The following is an 18,622-nucleotide window of genomic DNA, read 5'->3' on the forward strand; positions in this document are numbered from 1 at the left end:
CTTCAGATGCCACTTGCTAGCCCAGGTTGTCACCTGTGCTTCTGACCAAATGGCTGTAGATGGGAGGTTCCTGTGACCTCCTCCCCCATGGGTTTGATTACTTTGCTAGACCAGCTCACAAAGCAGGGAAGCACTTACGTTTACTTTATGAAAGGACATAGTAAGTGATAACAGTGAATATTCAGGTGGGAGAGGTGTGAAGGGGTGTGAAGGTTCCATGCCTTCTCTGGGCATGTGACTCTCCCAGCACCTCCCCATGTTTAACCTGGACGCTCTGAAGCCCTTACTATTGGGGTTCAATGGAGGTTTCATCACGTAGGCATAATCAGTTGACTCCATTTCCAGTCCCTCTCCCCTCTCTGGAGAATGGGAGTGAGAGGAGCTCGAAATTCCAAGCTTCTGAATCATGTCTGATCTTTCTGGTGACCAGTCCCTGTCCAGGAACCTGCCCAGAGTTGCCACATTAGAACATAAGATGCTCCTCGTGCTCTTATCATGTAGGAAATTACGAGGTTTTAGAAGCTCTATGCTAGGAACCAGGGGCAGAGACCAATATATATGTTTTATCTCACACTTTCACATAGAAACTTCTAAAATACCCAGAATTGATTTTTGTCTACACTGAGATAGGGATCTAATTTCAATTTTTAATTTTTAAAATTTAAAAAAAGATTTTATTTTTAGAGATAGGGGAATGGAGGGAGAGAGGGAAAGAAACATTGATGTCTGAGAGAACTAAGTGAGAATCTGGCCCATGACCCAGGCATGTTCCCTGACCAGGAATCGAACCAGTGGCCCTCCGGCTTGCAGGCCAACACTTAATCCACTGAGCTACACCAGTCAGGGCTAATTTCAAAATTTTGAAAAGATTTTATTTAATTTTAGACAGGAAGGGAGGGAGAAAGAGGGAGAGAAACATCGACCATTTGCCTCCCTCACACCCCCAGTTGGGGACCTGGCCCATACCCCAGGCATGTGCCCTTATTGAGAACAGAGCCAGTGATCCCCAGTTCATAGGCCAGTGCTCAGTCTGCTGAGCCACACCAGCCAGGGCTCCCCTTTTTAATACAGAAAACCATTTGTTACAGTACCATTTATTGAGAAATCCCTCCTTTCCCCAGAGATCTGAGCTATTCTGCCTGGGCCAGTGTTACACGAATTTCATTTTCAGTATCCCAAAGTCAGACCTTAAAGCCTGGATATAAACAAGGTTCCACAAAATAAAGCTAGAAACCCTATTTTGTATTTGCACCATATGGATGAGTTCCTTTTCGGTACTTGTGTCTAAATCTTGGGAGAGACTAATCAAGTATGCAAGAAATAGCCCTTCATGTAGGGCAGGGGTGTCAAACTCATTTTCACCAGGGGCCACATCAGCCTCGCAGTTGCCTTCAAAGGGCTAATGTAGAGCTCTTTGTCCCTAGTTAAGGAGTAGTTACATTTATACAGTCCTAAAATTACATTCAGCCCTTTGAAGGCAACTGCGAGGCTGATGTGGCCCCTGGTGAAAATGAGTTTGACACCCCTGATCTAGGGCTTGGGAATCCTATAGGTGTCGGTTATGAAGGTAGTAGTCACTTCAGCTTTCCTGGGCTTGGGTTTGGTTCCCCAAGCAAAATCGTGTTCTGGTAGAGCCCGCCCATCAAGTAATGACAGGACCTGTGTCCCAGGCTTCTGGTCCTCGGCATGCCAACTGGGTGACATCAGTCTTCATGAGGATGACTCAGGCAACGCCTTGGCCTCTTCTAGTTTAGAGATCGTCATCACACTGCACTCTCACACTCGCAGCTGCACCCTGGATCGCATACATCTTAAGAAATGCTCCCTGCTGAAGTCAGAAGACCCCATCCTCGCAGCTCTCCCGCTTCGATATTCCCTGTACACTTCTCAACAGTACTTTGAAGAAACGCACGTACAATCAGGCACCTCATAACAATGCTTCTGTCAATGACAGACCACATATACGGTGGCGTTCCCGTGGGATTCTAATGGAGCTGGAAAATTCCGAATGCCTAGTGACGTCGTAGCCTCTGTGACACTGCAGTCATTGTAATGTAGTATAACCAATTACATGTTTGTGGTGATGCTTGTGTAACAACCTCACTGCTGCTAGTTGTATAAAAGGATGTCACATACAATTGTGTAAAGTACATAATACTTGATAATGATAATAAACAACTAAACTATGTTACTGATTGATGTATTTACCATACTTTTTATTGCTATTTTAGAACAAATTATACTTAAAAAAAAAAACATTTGCTGTAAAACAGCATGCCCCTGCACCAGCAGCAGCCTCGTATGTCTCATGGCTACCATGTGTCTGGACTGCATCATTTTCTTTTGTGCTTGATTTAATCCCATGTTTTATACAGTAACATGGTACACAGGCTTGCAGCCGAGGAGCAATAGGCTATATATACAGCCTGGGTGTGGAGTAGGCGGTGCCATCCAGGTGTGTGTAAGTGAGCTCTGTGATGTTTGCATGACAACAAAATCACCTAACGACACAGTTGTCAGAATATAACTTACCCTAAATAATCAGAGAAGTGGCAAAGGCTTATGTACAAGGGTGTTGAAAAAATTGTTAACCTAATACCAAACAATTTTTACATTAATAAGGAATAATATACTCTCAATAAAAATATTTTTAAAGTATTTGTTTATTTTTAGAGTGGGGAAAGGGAGGGAGAAAGAGAGGGAGAGAAACATCAATGTGTGGTTGGCTCTTGTGCACTCCCTACTGGGGACCCAGCTGGCAACCCAGGCATGTGCCCTGACTGGGAATCGAACTAGTGACCCTTCAGTTTGCAGGCCAGTGCTAATCCACAGAGCCACACCAGCCAGGGCTCAATAAATTTTTTTAAATCATCACTCAAGGACATTGATGTTTTCATTGCTTTTAGAGAAAGAGGAAGGGAGAGAGAGAGAAACACTGATCAGTTGCCTTCTCATACTTGCCCTGCCGGGATCAAAAACCCACAACCTGGGTATGTGCCCTGATTGGGAATCAGATTTGTGACCTTTTGGTTCGTGGGGCAATGCTCCAACCAACTGGGCCACACCGGCCAGGGCTCACCCTCAATAAATTTATTTTAGAAGAACATTTAATGACATTGGGTATATGATTATAATCCTGGCAAATGGTTACATAACATAATGTGCCAGGGATTGTTGTAAATGCTTTACATGTTTTAAATCATTTAGTTTTCACGACAACCCATGAGGTAGCTGTAACATTATCAATCATGTTTTATAAATAAGGAAACCGAAACCCAGAGACACTGGGTAACTTACCCTATGATGATGGTTCTGACAGTGTGGCCCATGAACCCCGAAGGGTTCCAAGACCCTTTCAGGGGGGTAGTGAGGTCAAAACTATTTCAATAATAATGCTATGATGTTATTTGCCTCTTTCACTGTGTTGGCACCTCACTGACACAACAGCCATGGGGGTAGAACTACTGGTGCTTCCGCACAAATCCAGTTCAATGAGAGCAAGAGAGAAACATCAATGTGAAGGGAAATATCAATCAGCTGCAGTCAGTATGTGCTCCGACCTGGGATTGAACCTGCCTGGGAACTGAATCCACAAACCAACTGAGCCACCTGGCCAGGGCATCATCGTGTTTTTCATGCCTACATGGCCATGGATTAGGAAACAAACAAAACACCTGGCCTTCATGAAGCAGTAAAACATTAATTTTATTAAATCTCAACCAAGGAGCGCACATCTTTACTATCTCCTGAGATAAAGTGGGAAACACATAGACACCTCTGCTGCACACCACAGGGCAAGGGCTGGGCTGAGGAAAGGCACGTGGACAGGAGCGAGGTGAACCAGACACCGCCAAACTTGGGTGTTTGGCAGACACTTTCAAAAATGAATGAAGTGAGCCTCACTTCAAGAAAAACAACCGACAGTTTTTGTTGTTGGTAATACAATTTGAGCTTTCAGTTGAAATTTTGAAATTTTGAAAAACTTATGTGTGCCACTGTGGGCTTGACATTCTCAAAATTTTTGAGATGGGTGATGACATTAGTAAATTTTTCTATTGTATATCAAAATTGTAACAAATGACCCATTCCACATGCAAGAAAAAGCAATGGATTCAAATGGAACAGATTACAAAAATTTCATTGAAATGGCTTCAGATTCTACATAGCAACTGACTGTCAAGAAACTACTATTTACCAAGTTTTGGTGTAGTGTCAGAAAAGAACATCCAGCTCTGGCAGAGTAGCTCAGTTGGTTTTACCACCATCCTGCTATGCCAAGGTTGTGGGTTCGATCCCTGGTCAGAGCACATGCAAGAATCAACCAATGAGTCCATAAATAAGTGGAACAACAAACCTCTCTCTCTCTCTCTCTCTCAAGTCAATCAATCAAAAAAAATTAAGTAAAGAATATCCACAATTATCTGAAAAGGCTATTGAAATACTCCTTACTTTTCCTCAAGAACAGGATTTGCTTTATATACTTTAATCAAAACAATGTATTGCAACAGACTGAATGTAGAAGCAGATATGAAAATTCATCTTCTTTTTTTAAAGAGATTTGCAAAAATATATAACAATGCACCCTTCCTATTAGATTTTTGTTTCGGAAAATATGGTTATTTTTTAAAAGATTTTATTATTTTATTGTTAGAGAGAGGGGAATTGAGCGACAAAGAGAGGGAGAGAGACATCAGTGTGAGAGAGAAACACCACTTGGTTGCATATTGCACGCACCCTGACTGGGGGTAACCAAACCGGTGACCCTTTGCTTTGTGGGACAATGAACAACCAACTGAGCCCATGGGTCAGGACAGGAATCCTCCATTTTTAAGGGTGTAAGGGGATCCTGAGATCAAAAGTGTTTTTTTGTTGTTGTTGTTTAGTTTTTATTTCATAATCATAAACTTAACTCTGCAAACCAGCTAGAGTTGGAAGGGGTAAGGAAAACATAGAACTCAATGAACTGTGTTGGGAACACGAAGATTATAGAATATTTCAAGCAGATGGGGGCGAAGGAGTGCTCTCCTAGCTACAGAAGGGATGGTCTGGTGGTTAAGATAAGACACAAGTCAAATGTATTAGAGTTGTTCACAGTCAGCAATGGTGATCTTCTTGCTGGTCTTGCCATTCCCGGACCCGTAGCGCTCCATGGCTGTCACGCATCCATGCCGTCTTTCACCTGGCCGAAGACCACATGCTTGCCATCCACTCAGTCTCGGCAGAGCAGATGAAAAACTGGGAACCATTTGTGTTGGGTCCAGCATTTGCCATGGACAAGATGCCAGGACCTGTGTGCTTCAGGACGAAATTCTCATCATCAAATTTCTCCCCGTATAGATGGACTTGCCGCCTGTGCTGTTGTGGCATGTGAAGTCACCAGCCTGGCACATGAATCCTGGAATAATTCTGTGAAAGCAGGAAACTCGATAAGCAAATCCTTTCTCCCCAGTACTCAGAGCACAAAAGTGTTCTGCTGTCTTTGGAACTCTGTCTGCAAACAGCTTGAAGGAGACTCGGCCCAAAGGCTCGCGGTCAGCAGCAATGTTGAAGAACTCGGTGGGGTTGACCATGGCTGGGCACGGGAAGGCCCAAGTTGGGGGCTGCGGCATCTGCGAGGCCCTGAGACCAAAAACTTTTGAGAATCACTGTTCCACAGCTTGGCATGATGGAGTGTAGCCAGGAGGTCTGGCTCCAGAGTCCATGCTGTAGAATGTTTAATTACACCAACGGTTTCCCAGCTTAATACAAGGACTGGCAAGAAATACATGAAAATTTCACAGTGTTTATTTCTGGGGGATAGAAACGCAAGTTTTCTGAGTTTTGTTTTTATGCATGTTTCCAAGTAAGACATTACTTTTGTAATACAGGAAATATATATAAAAATAAAGTATCTCTTCTTTCAACTCACCCCTTACTTTCTTTCACTTTCTTGTTAACTTCTTCCTTGCTTTGTTTCCATCTCTGGTGAGAAAAAAACCTCATCATTTATCATTTAAACCACGATCTTGCCAGTGACTTCATCTCCCAAGCTTCTTTTAACTCCATGCTCATCCAAGCGTGGACTGATTCTCAATTATCTGCCTTTTCAACTTTTTCATCTGGACTTCTAAGGTGCAGAGAGGTGTGGTCATTTGGTCAATGACACTTAGGTAATTAGGGGGCAGAACAAGGATCAAAACCCAGGTCTAGCTCACTGGTGGGTGGAACAGCTGTTTCCTATACTCAGCAGCCCTCAGTGACCCTGGTCTGCCCTCTCACCATTTCCCTGCAGCAACTACCCCTTCACTCTCAGTGGATGCCGCCCCCTTCTTTACGTAGTGAGTCAAGACTGTCAGTCAGGGAGCTCTGAATCCCTTCCCTCCTCCCACACCTCCAGCATCAGTTACACCTGAGTCTCTTCTGTCTTCAACACCGGCTCTGCCAGAGCTTTCCTCCCAGTGCGTACGCATCAAATCCACCCTACAATAACCTTATCTAGGGCTTTATACATTACTGTCTGACATTTCATTTTACAATGAACATCTCTTTCTTTTACAATAACAACAAATATTATAGATTATTGAAATGGAAAATGCTCATGATATATAAAATGCAACAAGCATCTTTCAAAGTAGCCCATTTTTTACTTGAATGTATGTGGGTGAATTGAAAGGCCATCAATCACCCTAACGATAAATAGTTGTCACCTCTGTCAGCTGGGTGCTTGCTGCTGCCACCACCCTGGACCCTTGCCTCTGATACACATTAAAGATCCAATATCATGACTGACTCCGAGTACGTCACAGCCCAAAGAGAAGGAGAAACCTTTGAATTAATGGCTTAACGATGAAAAGAGAGAAAAGAGGCTGTGAAGAAAGTGCTTCTCAGATTGTGGGGAAGGATGTTCGCTCCCTCTTCCCAGATACAGTGTGGACTGTGTGCTGACTGACACCCTGCAGCCAAAGAAGCTTCTGTATCTCAACCTGAAGAACCAGGCGGAGAGTCAGCCAGACAGGGCCATCCTGGCTGTCAACAGCTTTGTGAAGGCCTGTGGATCACAGTCCTCTGATTCGGGCCTTGGCAGTCAGAACCATGGGGTGCATCTGGGTGGGCAAGATTACAGAATATGTCTGTGAGCCCCTCTGCAAGTGCTTGAAGGATGAAGATCCCCATGTTAGGAAAACAGCGGCAATCTGCGTGGCAAAACTCCATGATATTAACGCCCAAATGGTGGCAGATCGGGGATTTCTGGATTCTCTGTGGGATCTCACAGCAGATGCAAATCCAATGGCGGTGGCTAATGTTGTAGCAGCGTTACCTGAAATCAGTGAATCTCACCCAAACAGCAACGTACTCGATCCGAACCCACAGAACATGAATACGCTGCTGACAGCCCTGAGTGAGTGCACTGGATGGGGCCTGCCTGTCCACTTGTAACGCTAAAGATGATCGAGACGCTCAGAGCACCTGTGAGCGGATGACGCCCCGGCCATCTCACGCCACCTCAGCAGTGGTGCTTCCAGCAGTGACAGTCCTAAAGAAATTTCTGGAGTTGTTACCTGAGGACTCTGACTACGACAACATGCTGCTGAAGAAGTTGGCCCCTCCACGCGTCACTTCGCTGTCTGGGGAGCCAGAGGTGCAATATGTCAGCCTGAGGAACATCAACCTAATTGTTCAGAAAAGGCCTGAAATGTTAAAGCAGGGAATCAAAGTCTTCTGTCCCGTCTCTGTTAAACTAGAGAAGTTGGACATCATGACTCGTTTGGCACCCCAGGCCAATATTGCTCAGGTCCTGGCCGAACCGAAGGAATGTGCCACAGAAGTGGGTGTTGGCTTCGTTCGCAAAGCTGTGCCGGCCATTGGACGGTGTGCCATCAAGGTGGAGCGAGCTGGAGCGCGTTATGTAAGCACATTGTTCGGTCGCAGCCAGACCAAAGTAAGTTTTGTGGTCCAGGAGGCAATTGTCATCAGGGACATCTTCTGCAAGTACTGGAAGTATGGAAGTCTCATTGCTACTCCGTGAGAACTTCGACTCGCTGGATGGGCCAGATGTTCGAGCAGCTATGATTTGGATGGTGGGAGAAGATGCTGAACGAATCAACAATGCAGATGAGTTATGAGAGAGCTCCCTGGAGGGTTTTCAGGATGAAAGCACCCTGGTGCAGCTCACTCTGCTTACTGCCATAGTGAAGTTGTTTCTCAAACCTCCAGAAACACAGAATCTGGTACAACAGGTCTTGAGTTTGGCAACACAGGATTCTGATAATCCTGACCTTCGAGATAGGGGCTGTATTTAGTGGCGGCCTCTCTCAACAAACCTTGTCACAGCCAAGGAAGTAGTCTTGTCTGAGAGGCCACTCATCTCTGAGGAGACAGATTTTATTGAGCCAACTCTGCTGGATGAGCTAATCTGCCGCACTGGTTCTTTGGCCTCTGTGTGCCACAAGCCTCCCGATGCTTTTGTGGAAGGAAGAGATGGAATCCATCGCAAACACTTGTCAATACATCATGGGAGCACTGATGCTGGTGACAGCCCTGTTGGCACCACCACTGCTGTCAGTGTGGAGCAGCCTCAGGTTATTCCCTCTCAAGGTGACCTTCTGGGAGACCTTTTAAACCCTGACCTTGGTCCCCCAGTCAATGTGCCACAGGTATCCTCCATGCAGGTGGGAGCAGTGGACCTCTTGGGAGGAGGACTAGGTAGGCTGGTGGGACAACCCTTCATCCCATCATCTGTGCCTGCAACCTTTGCTCCTTCCCCTGCTCCTGCGTGGTCAGCGCGGTCTGTGCTTGAACTCTCTGCAGGGATAGGCATGCACATGGTGGATATGTGGCCCCTAAGGCCCTCTGGCTGCCCGTAGTAAAGGCTAAAGGCTTGGAGATTTCTGGAACATTTACTCATTGTCGGGAGCACATCTATACGGAAGTGAACTTCACGAACAAAGCTCTGCAGCACGAGGCAGACTTTGTGGTCCAGTTTAACAAGAACAGGTTTGGTGTCATCCCCAGCACTCCGCTGGCCACGCACACACCACTGATGCCAAACCAGCACATCGATGTCTCCCTGCCTCTCAACACCTCGGGCCCAGTCAGGAAGATGGAACTCTGAATAACCTGCAGGCGGCTCTGAAAAACAGTACCAGTGTCTTCTACTTCAGCGGCCTCATGCCGCTCAATGTGCTTTTTTGTAGAAGATGGCAAAATGGAGCGCCAGGCCTTCCTCGCAACGTGGAGGGATATTCCCAATGAAAATGAACTTCAGTGTCAGATTAGGGAATGTCATTGAAATGCTGACACTGTTTCCAGCAAGTTGCAAAGCAACAACGTTTATACAATTGCCAAGAGAAATGTGGAAGGGCAGGACACGTACCGATCTCTGAAGCTCACCAATGGCATTTGGATCTTGGCTGAGCTACGTATCCAGCCAGGAAACCCCAATCTTAGGCAGTCGCTGAAGTGCATAGCTCCTGAAGTCTCTCAGTACATCTGTCAGATCTATGACAGCATTTTGAAAAACTAGTAGACTGGTCTGGTGCCCTCTGGCCACCCTGTGGCCTGTGCAAGCCAAGAACCCTTAACTGGAAGAAATTGTATTGCCATGTAGAATCTGAACCCAAATACACCGAGGCCACCCACCAAGGTAGTGACTAGTGTAACCTGTGCTAAATTAGGACACAACCTGTTGAATAGTCTTAGCTTCCCGTGAACGTTTGTTAGGCACTTCTTCAGTCACTTCCCACCTCTTGCCCCTGCTGCTGCTGCTATCTGTCCTTATTTGTGGGCTTCTCCATACAGAGCCAGTGGATGGCATTTTTGAGTGTAGTTTCATATTTTGTAATTGAGAGCTCATTTTAAAAGCAGAAAAAGACAAAAAGTATTAAAGCAAGGGGAAGTGTCACTGAAAAAAATTGCCTATTCTTTGAAATTTTTTAATAATTATTTTTTAAGATTTTAGTTATTTATTTTTAGAGAGGGGAAGGGAGGGAGAAATAGAGGGAAAGAAACATCAGTGTGTGGTTGCCTTTTGCACGCTCCCCACGGGGGACCTGGCCCGCAACCCAGGCATGTGCCCTAGACTGGGAATGGAACCGGCGACACTTTGGTTTGCAGGCCGGCACTCAAGCCACTAAGCCACACCAGCCAGGGCTGTACTTTCAAGTTTTATGGAAAGAACACATAACTACTTTTGTAATAAAAACACTCAAATGTTGTCTTTAAAAATTAAATAAAATACCCCCTCCTTTTTTTAGCCAGCCCCCTTTTTCTTTCCTTTCCACACCTCAGCTACTCCAAGAGCAGTCTGCTCTGCCTGCTCCACCGGCTCACCTTCTGCTCACCCCTCAACCCACGGCAGTCACTCTTCCTCCACCCCTTGTGTTCATAAAGAAACTGCTCTGGCCAAGCTCACCATGACCGCCTCCTCTCTAAATCTAACCCTTGTCTTGCTTGCCCTCTCCAAAGCATCTGACACTGTCAAGCGTTTTCTCCTGGCAACTTGTTTCTTCTGGCTTCTGGGATGGCACTATTTCCAATCATTTCACCCATCTTTTTGACCCCTGTATTTTAACTTTTTCTTTTCAGGTTTCTCTCTCTCTGCTCTGTCCTTAGCATGAGGATCCCAAGGTTTCCGTCCTGGGCTTTCTTAAATAACTTCTCACTCCATATTTTCTTGCTGTCAACATCCCCAACATCTCAGGTCTCCAATATATGTCACATTTGAATGCTGCTGCCTCTTGTGTCTATAGCTTCAACCTGCAGATCAAAACCTCTTCCAGAGTTTTAAACCCACAGAGCCCCCAGACACAGGAATCCTTACTTGGATGTCCCACGGCACCGAACCCGTCTCATCTGCTTATCCGCCATACTTGTCCTTTCTGGGTTTTTTTTTCTTCCCTTGATGGGATGAATCATTTTTGTTTTTTCTTGACCCTTTTATCCTTTTAAAAAACAAAAAATTTTAAATCCTCACCTGATGTTATTTTTTCATTGCTTTTAGAGAGAGGAAGGGAAAGAGAAACATTAATGTGAAAGAGAAGCATTGATCACTTGCCTCCTGTATGTGCCTGGACTGGGGATTGAACCTGCAGAACCAAACCTGCAACTTTTTGGTTATGGGATGACACTCCAGCCAAATGAGCCACATTGACAAGGGCAACCCCTTTAATCCTTAAAACACCCCAAATTCATCCTCTCCTATTATCCTGCCTGTATGTGTTAGAGTGAAAGGAAAAATAGATTATCTGCCAAAGAAAGAAAGAAGACCTACAAGAGGCTTGTAATCAGCAGCAATAGATACAAAAACACATTGGAATTGTGTAATACCTAAAATCTTGAGGAAAAATAAGTGTCAGCCTGGAATTCTGTTATATGCTTCTATTTTCTTAGGTTTACTCTTACTTTGTTTACTACAAAACCATTATTAATGTTTTATTTATTTTTTACTTAAAAAAACTTTTTTCTTTTTAATAATATATTTTATTGATTATGCTATTAGTTGTCCCATCTTCCCCCCTCTCTTCCCTCCTGCCCTGCACACCCCCTCCCATCCACATTCCCCACCCCCACCCCTTAGTTCATGTCCATGGGTCATGCATTTAAGTTCTTTGGCTTCTACATTTCCTACACTATTCTTACCCTCATCCTGTCTGTTTTCTACCTACTATTTATGCTACTTATTCTCTGTACCTTTTCCCCCTTTCTCCCCCTCCCACTCCCCTGCTGATAACCCTCCATGTGATCTCCATTTCTGTGATTCTATTCCTGTTCTAATTGTTTGCTTAGTTTGCTTTTGTTTTTGTTTTAGGTGTGGTTGTTAATAACTGTGAGTTTGCTGTCGTTTTTACTGTTCATATTTTTTATCTTCTTTTTCTTAGATAAATCCCTTTAACATTTCATATAATAAGGGCTTGGTGATGATGAACTCCTTTAACTTGACCTTATCTGAGAAGCACTTTCTCTGCCCTTCCATTCTAAATGAAAGCTTTGCTGGATAGAGCAATCTTGAATGTAGGTCTTTGCCTTTCATGTCTTGGAATACTTCTTTCCAGCCCCTTCTTGCCTGCAAGGTCTCTTTTGAGAAAGCAGCTGACAGTCTATGGGAACTCCTTTGTAGGTAACTGTGTTCTTTTCTCTTGCTGCTTCTAAGATTCTCTCCTTATCTTTAATCTTAGGCAATGTACTTATGATGTACCTTGGTGTGTTCCTCCTTGGGTCCAGCTTCTTTGGGACTCTCTTCTTTGAGCTTCCTGGACTTCCTGGAAGTCTATTTCCTTTGCCAGATTAGGGAAGTTCTCCTTCATTATTTGTTCAAATAAGTTTTCAATTTGTTGCTCTTCCTCTTCTCCTTGTGGTACCCCTATGATTAGGGTGTTGGAATGTTTAAAGATGTCCTGGACATTCCTAAGCCTCTTCTCATTTTTTTTGAATTGTTGTTTCTTCATTCTTTTCTGGTTGAATGTTTCTTTCTTCCTTCTGGTCCACACCGTTGATTTGAGTCCCAGTTTCCTTCCCATCACTGTTGGTTCCCTGTGCATTTTCCCTTATTTCACTCAGCATAGCCTTCATTTTTTCATCTAATTTGTGACCAAATTCAACCAATTCTGTGAGCATCCTGATTACCAGTGTTTTGAAGTGTGCATCTGATACATTGGCTATCTCTTTTGTTGCTTAGTTGTATTTTTTCTGGAGCTTTGAAGTATTCTGTCATTTGGGCCTTTTTTTTTTTTTGTCTTGACGTGCCTGAGCCCCGAAAGGTTAAGTGCCTAAGGCAGGTTCTGCTGAAAGGACTGATGTGCCCGACTGTCTCAGAACATTCAGGTGAAAATGCTGGAATAACTTGTCCCAGTGTAAAAAGTCTACCCGCATCCACACAACCGTGGTTCCTTGGAAGAAAGTACATTCTTGGTGGAAGGGATCACTGCTCTTTTCTTTCCAAGTTTTTTGCCTGCTGCATTTCTTCCCTCTTTTTTTAAAACTTCTTAAATTGAACAATTTGTTCTTGATTTTTTAGTCTTTATTGTTTTCTGTTTTTTTTTTAAGTATTTTTCTTCAGATTTTTTAAAAAGAATTTGTTTTATTCTCACTCACGAAAGAACTCCAGGTTTTAGGGGAGGGGAGGAAAGACTCGACTGTAGTCTTCATGAAGTCATGGTTCCAACAACTGAATTCCAAGGTCATCCTGGGTGTGGCCCTCCGAGTCGGGCAGAAGGGAGAGGAGCGAGGGCTGACAGCTTAGATGCTTTATTTCTGACCTAGATTCCTGATTTGCTGTAAAAGGATACAATAGCCAGATGGAATAGATGCACAGAGCAAGGCACTGGGAAAGGGGTCCCGATCCCCGACACCCTCTTCAGGTGCACCATCCTCCCAGCAGCATCTCCTCAGGTTCGCCCAGGTTTCATTTTATATTCCAATGTCGTATTTTGACCAATGCTTGTAAGATATTCTACAGATCTTACTGCAAATCAAATGGAGTTAAAATATGAATAAAATACAAGGTCATTACCAGATAAGTAAGGATAGAAAAACCAGAGTAATATGACAAATGAATTCAGACTATAATGATAAAACAACAGAATGAGATATTGTTTGAAGTATTGATGGAATCAACAGTTTATGTACCTCAGACCTATGAGAGAAAAGTAATTTCCTGTTCTGAGAGAACAAAGTTAATGCAAAATAAATTATTGTAATTGAAAACACAATCAAACTCAAACTCCCTTCTGAGAAGGCTTCTGTGGTTGATACCTTCCTTAAGGGCTTCCCAGTTTTGGCTCTTTTACCTCTAGAGGGAGCCACTTCTAAAGGATCCTGGATGCTTTATTTCTCTATAGCCAAAGGCTGTTGCAAACTAGGTGTGGATTTTGTTCGTTCTTGTTAACAGTTTCCTGAAATAATTAGTGGGCTTCCAGTCAATTATTTATTTTTAAAAAATTAAAAAAATTTATTGATGAGAGAGGGAGGGGGGGAGAGAGAGATCACTTTGTTGTTCCACTTATTTATGTATTCTTTGGTTGATTCTTATATGTACCCTGACTAGGGATCAAACCCACAACTGTGGCTTCTCAACATGATGCTCTAACCAACTGAGCCACCTGGCCAGGGCTTCCAGTCATTTTTTTTTAGGGGAGAGCACGAATGCAGTCCCCCATTACCACAGATTATGCAGTGGAGTTTCCCACATTTGGGGAAATCGCGGGGGTCAGCGCATCCAGAGTGTGGTGGATAATAAGCTTCACCCTGGGAAAACCACCTCGTGAGCATGGTATCCCCTGCCAGGTAAGTAAGTATTCCAGTCAATTCTTAAGCATGAATACTGTGACCAAAGATCTTACATATTGTATTAACCCTAAAAACTCTCGTCGTATTTTTCATGTTGGTTTCTGTGCTCTCACCAGACTTGAAGGAGATGATAACACTATTAATCTGACTTTTGCTGGGAGTCTTGCACCTTTGTTAGGCACAGAACTCTTAACAGAAGGTGCTTGAAAAAAGTTTGGGGCCACAGTGTCATTTCTTGGGGGGGGGTTGACTAGTTAGCAGCCACTATTCTGATTGAACTGCTTTCATTTGGGGGGTGAGAAGTAAGTGGCTTTTTCAGTCTAGTGGTTTCATACACTGAGGCTCTGGGTCAACCTTTGTATTCCTCACTTTCTGTGTGTAGCGGGGGGTGCGGTGAGAGTGGGGGTGCCTAAGTTGAGAGTGCTTTCCTTAGCAGAATGTTATTTCTATTTAAAAAAAAATGCTTACAGACTGGTTCAAGCCTGATTTCATATGTTTTATGTAGAACTTTGCTAAAGTCAGCAGGAAGGAGCCAGCACACAAAACCATTCCGAACAGCTTTCTGCAAATAGCGACTATTTAACTGAGTGGTTTGCAAATCCACACTAAGGGTTACCTTTCTGTCCTGCAGTAAAGTGGATCCTCCCCAAACAACTGTCCCACACACTTCCCCTAAAACAAAACAACATTTTAGATACCACTACCAATTATATGTCAGTTTGGAATTGCATTTATGTTTGTAACAGAGACTGGAAACAGCAGAGACTTAAACAAGATAGAAGTTCATTTTCTCTCAAGGTAATAAAGTCTGGACATAGACAGCCCAGGGCTGACATAGTGTCCCCAGTGAGTCATCAGATTCCTAGGCTCCCTGTAATTCCCTACCATCCTTGGCCTGTAGCTCCATCCTCTGGGTGCCTCCAAATCACAAGATCCTTCAATCATCACGTCTGTGCTCTGGACAGGAAACAAGGAGGGGAGAAGGGAAACAATGGAAAGAATTACAGAGGGTATATGCCAGCTGCTCGACACTTCTTTTGGACGTTTCTCTGGAAAGCCCATTCAGCAAATACCACTCACATCCTTTTATGTTTACATTCATAGAATGTAGTCACATGGTCACAATTAGGAGCAAAAGGTGGGAAGTATAGTCTTTAGGTAGGTTATGCTGCCACCCAAGATAATAGGAACATGAGTTAACTTTTGGGGTTGATGAATATGTTCATTATCTTGGTGATGATTTTGTGGCTATATACTAAGTCAAACTTATCAAAGTGTACATATTAAATACGTGCAGCTGTTATATGTCAGTTACACCTCAATTAATCTGTTAATAAGTATGTGTATGAGAAAAGAATATGTACCCTTTAGTTATTGGCTGCAGGGTTTTATATACATTTGTTACATCTAATCTTTAATTGTGTTTTTCAAATCTCTTATATACTTACTGAGAAATATATATATATTGTTTTCTTGATCCATTAATTAGCTGAGAGAAATATGTTAAAATTTCCCACAACTGTGGTGGATTGATCATTTTCTCCTGGGAATTCTGTCAATTTTTTCTTTATAAATTTGAGCCTGTACTATTAAGAACTTATAGGTTTAGCCCGGCCCAGGTAGCTCAGTTGATCTGACACCCCAAGGTTGTGGGTTCAATCCCCACCCACAGCATATACAACAAACGACCGATGAACAATGCATCAGTCGGTGGGACAACAAATTGATGTTTTCCCCTCTCCTTTCCTCTCTCTCTCAAATCAATTTTTAAAAAACTTAAGGCATAAAAATATGCCTTAAAAGAAAAGAACATATTGGTTTCCAATTATTGTGTTTTTGTGCTGAATTCAAACTTATATTAGCATTGTAGTTCTTTTTATCTCCAGTGTGAACTTTTAGTTGAAAATCTTATTTTATTTTATCTGATATTAGTATATCTACACCAGCTTTCTTCTGGTTAGTATTTGCCTGGCACATACATATTTTCTATTCTTTTACTTTTAAAAAGTACTTTATTATTTTCCAATTACAGTTGATGTACAATATTATTTTAGTTCCAGGTATATATTCTTTTACTTTTTAACCTTCCTACTTATGTTTCAGGTATGTCTCTTGTAATTAATATATAAATAGATATTAATGTTTATTCAGTAAAAATTAATCCAATTACTTAGATTTTTACTAAAAATCTAACTAACTTTGCTTTTTAACTGGAGAATTAACTCCATTTACATTGTTGTGATTATGATATCGTTGGATGCATTTTTAACAAATTTTTTTGGTTTTTCTAATCTGTCCAGATTTTTCTAAGTCTCTTATTTTTCTCCTTTCTTATCTTCTGGACTATTTGAGCTCTCCTAATCCCATTCCTTTTTTTTTTTTCTTTCTGCCTATTTGGAAATTATACACTCTGCTCGTATTCTATTAACATTTAAATTAAAAATTTTGACATTAACATTTAACAATAAAAATTACTCAAATAATGCAAAAGCCTTAGAATAACTTTAACCAACCCTTCCCAACTAATATGCAGTTATGCTCAAGCTTTTAGTTCTATCTTTTCTTCTTTTAGTTTTTTTTAGTTATATATATATATAAGTTATTCAGAGTCAATTACAATGCTTGTTATAAACAACACATCCCAGCTCACTCTCCCCATTCCCCCTACATAGAAGCAACCATTTTAAAATCTTATACCTGGTATTTTATCAGTTATCTCTTTCTATATTTCTAATAACACCTTACATTGTGACTACTTGATTTATTACTTTATAATATTATACATTGATTTCCAAAATGGAAGATAAGGACTCAGCTGCTCTACATTCTCACCGTCCCTTCCCCATTTTCCCCATATAATTATGTAACAAGTTTGGTTAAGGGGCTGCTTCGAATTTACATTATTTTGACTGTTAAATGCTATTCATAATGAGTCACTATGATACTTTTTCTTCCTTGCAATACTCCCTGTCTTTTACGTATTACTACCTGACCCCATTTCTTCTCCAACTACCCGATTCCTCTGAAAGCATTCAGTCCATCTCACCTTCCCAGGAAGTACTTCCTGGAGCCTCCTCGTACAAACCTTTTCTGCGCTCTTTGCCCTTTCCCTTCCAATCCTCCTTCCCTCTCATCCTGGGCAGGCTCCTTGCTTCTTGCATGTGTTGAATTCTATTTCCCTTATACAACTGAACTTTATACTTGGTTTCCTCTTTTACTTTGGTGGCCCAAAGCCTCCCTTTTTCTTTGAGAGAGTTGTCCTAGCTCAACCAGCCAAAGACCAGCTTTGGCCTGTGGCAGTGAGAATAATCACAGACCAAAGGAACTGCAAGGCATTTCAAACAAAGGAAGAGATCGTGTGCCTGGATTTAGGGCATGGGTGAAGCTTAGGTGAAATTTAAACAAAGCGGTGTTCTCATAGGCTCAAAGTAAATAGGGATCTGTGTAAAGAGGTTCATAGACTGCGAAGTAAATGTTGATGCAGAATACTGTGTCCAGAAACCTCTTATCTGAGGCTCTGCACCTGAGTTGTAAATCAAGGTCGCTTATCTGTCTCAGTGGGACTTGGATCCTTGAGGCAAAAGGAGAATGAATCATTCTCAATGATATGCTTTCAAACAGCAATGCTTCTTATAGTCTATGATTTTAGGGAACAAGGTTTCTCAGTGTGTGAGAAAGCTATATTCACAGAAGGGGGTCCTTACGAACTCTATTGCTACACACCTTGGCAGAAAATGATTCTTGCTAACTTCACAGGCTTTCTATGTCTGTGACCCCAGTTCGGTGAATGGCAGGGCAGATTCACTTTCTCGGTCAGAGCCAACTTTTATTTTCTCAGGGTATGTGGGAAACAGTATTTTTGAGCCTCGATGGGGAGCTGTTAACTGTAAGGTTTTCTCTAGGATGATCTGGCCAGGCCTTTTCCTGGGGGAACTTTGATGTCAGTATCTTTACGTCAGATTCTCCAAAGCAAACATTCCAGTGTCCTCCTTGAAGAGTCTAGTTCTGATTACTAGTGTTCTGGGGACGGAATTGGGAGAAAGGGCTGGAATTTAGGATATAAATGTTCTTTTTAGTTTAACTAATTTCAGGATAATATTCCTGCCCTCTCTGGCGGATACACCTCCAGTTTCCTGCGATGGTGGGAGAGGGGCAGTCAAAAAGCCAGATGGAGTTGAGCAGGGGGCCTGAGGCATCCCCCTCCTTAAACAACTTTTCAAATAATTCTCCTGTTTTTCACCTCACTTGGAAATCATGATATTTTTACTGTTTCCATAGTTTCACCTTTTCCAGAATGTCATATACTTGGAATCATACCGTATATAGCCCTTTCAGACTGGCTTCTTTTCCTTGGCATTGT

At 42.6% G+C, this 18,622-nt stretch overlaps 1 non-coding gene and 2 pseudogenes across 1 annotated transcript; 1 reads left to right on the plus strand and 2 right to left on the minus strand.

Annotated features, from left to right (window-relative positions):
* Positions 1-5,078: 5,078 nt before the first annotated feature.
* Positions 5,079-5,600, minus strand: LOC112313521 (peptidyl-prolyl cis-trans isomerase A pseudogene; annotated as a pseudogene).
* A 1,160-nt stretch (positions 5,601-6,760) lies between these two features.
* LOC112314032 (AP-2 complex subunit beta-like) lies at positions 6,761-9,502 on the plus strand (annotated as a pseudogene).
* Positions 9,503-14,103: 4,601 nt separating this feature from the next.
* Positions 14,104-14,267, minus strand: LOC112314115 (U1 spliceosomal RNA). The gene has a single exon (XR_002975778.1). It is a non-coding gene; the product is annotated as a U1 spliceosomal RNA (small nuclear RNA).
* Between the last annotated feature and the right edge of the window lie 4,355 nt (positions 14,268-18,622).

Source organism: Desmodus rotundus, chromosome 12, assembly GCF_022682495.2.
Source record: "Desmodus rotundus isolate HL8 chromosome 12, HLdesRot8A.1, whole genome shotgun sequence".
Classification (NCBI taxonomy): domain Eukaryota; kingdom Metazoa; phylum Chordata; class Mammalia; order Chiroptera; family Phyllostomidae; genus Desmodus; species Desmodus rotundus.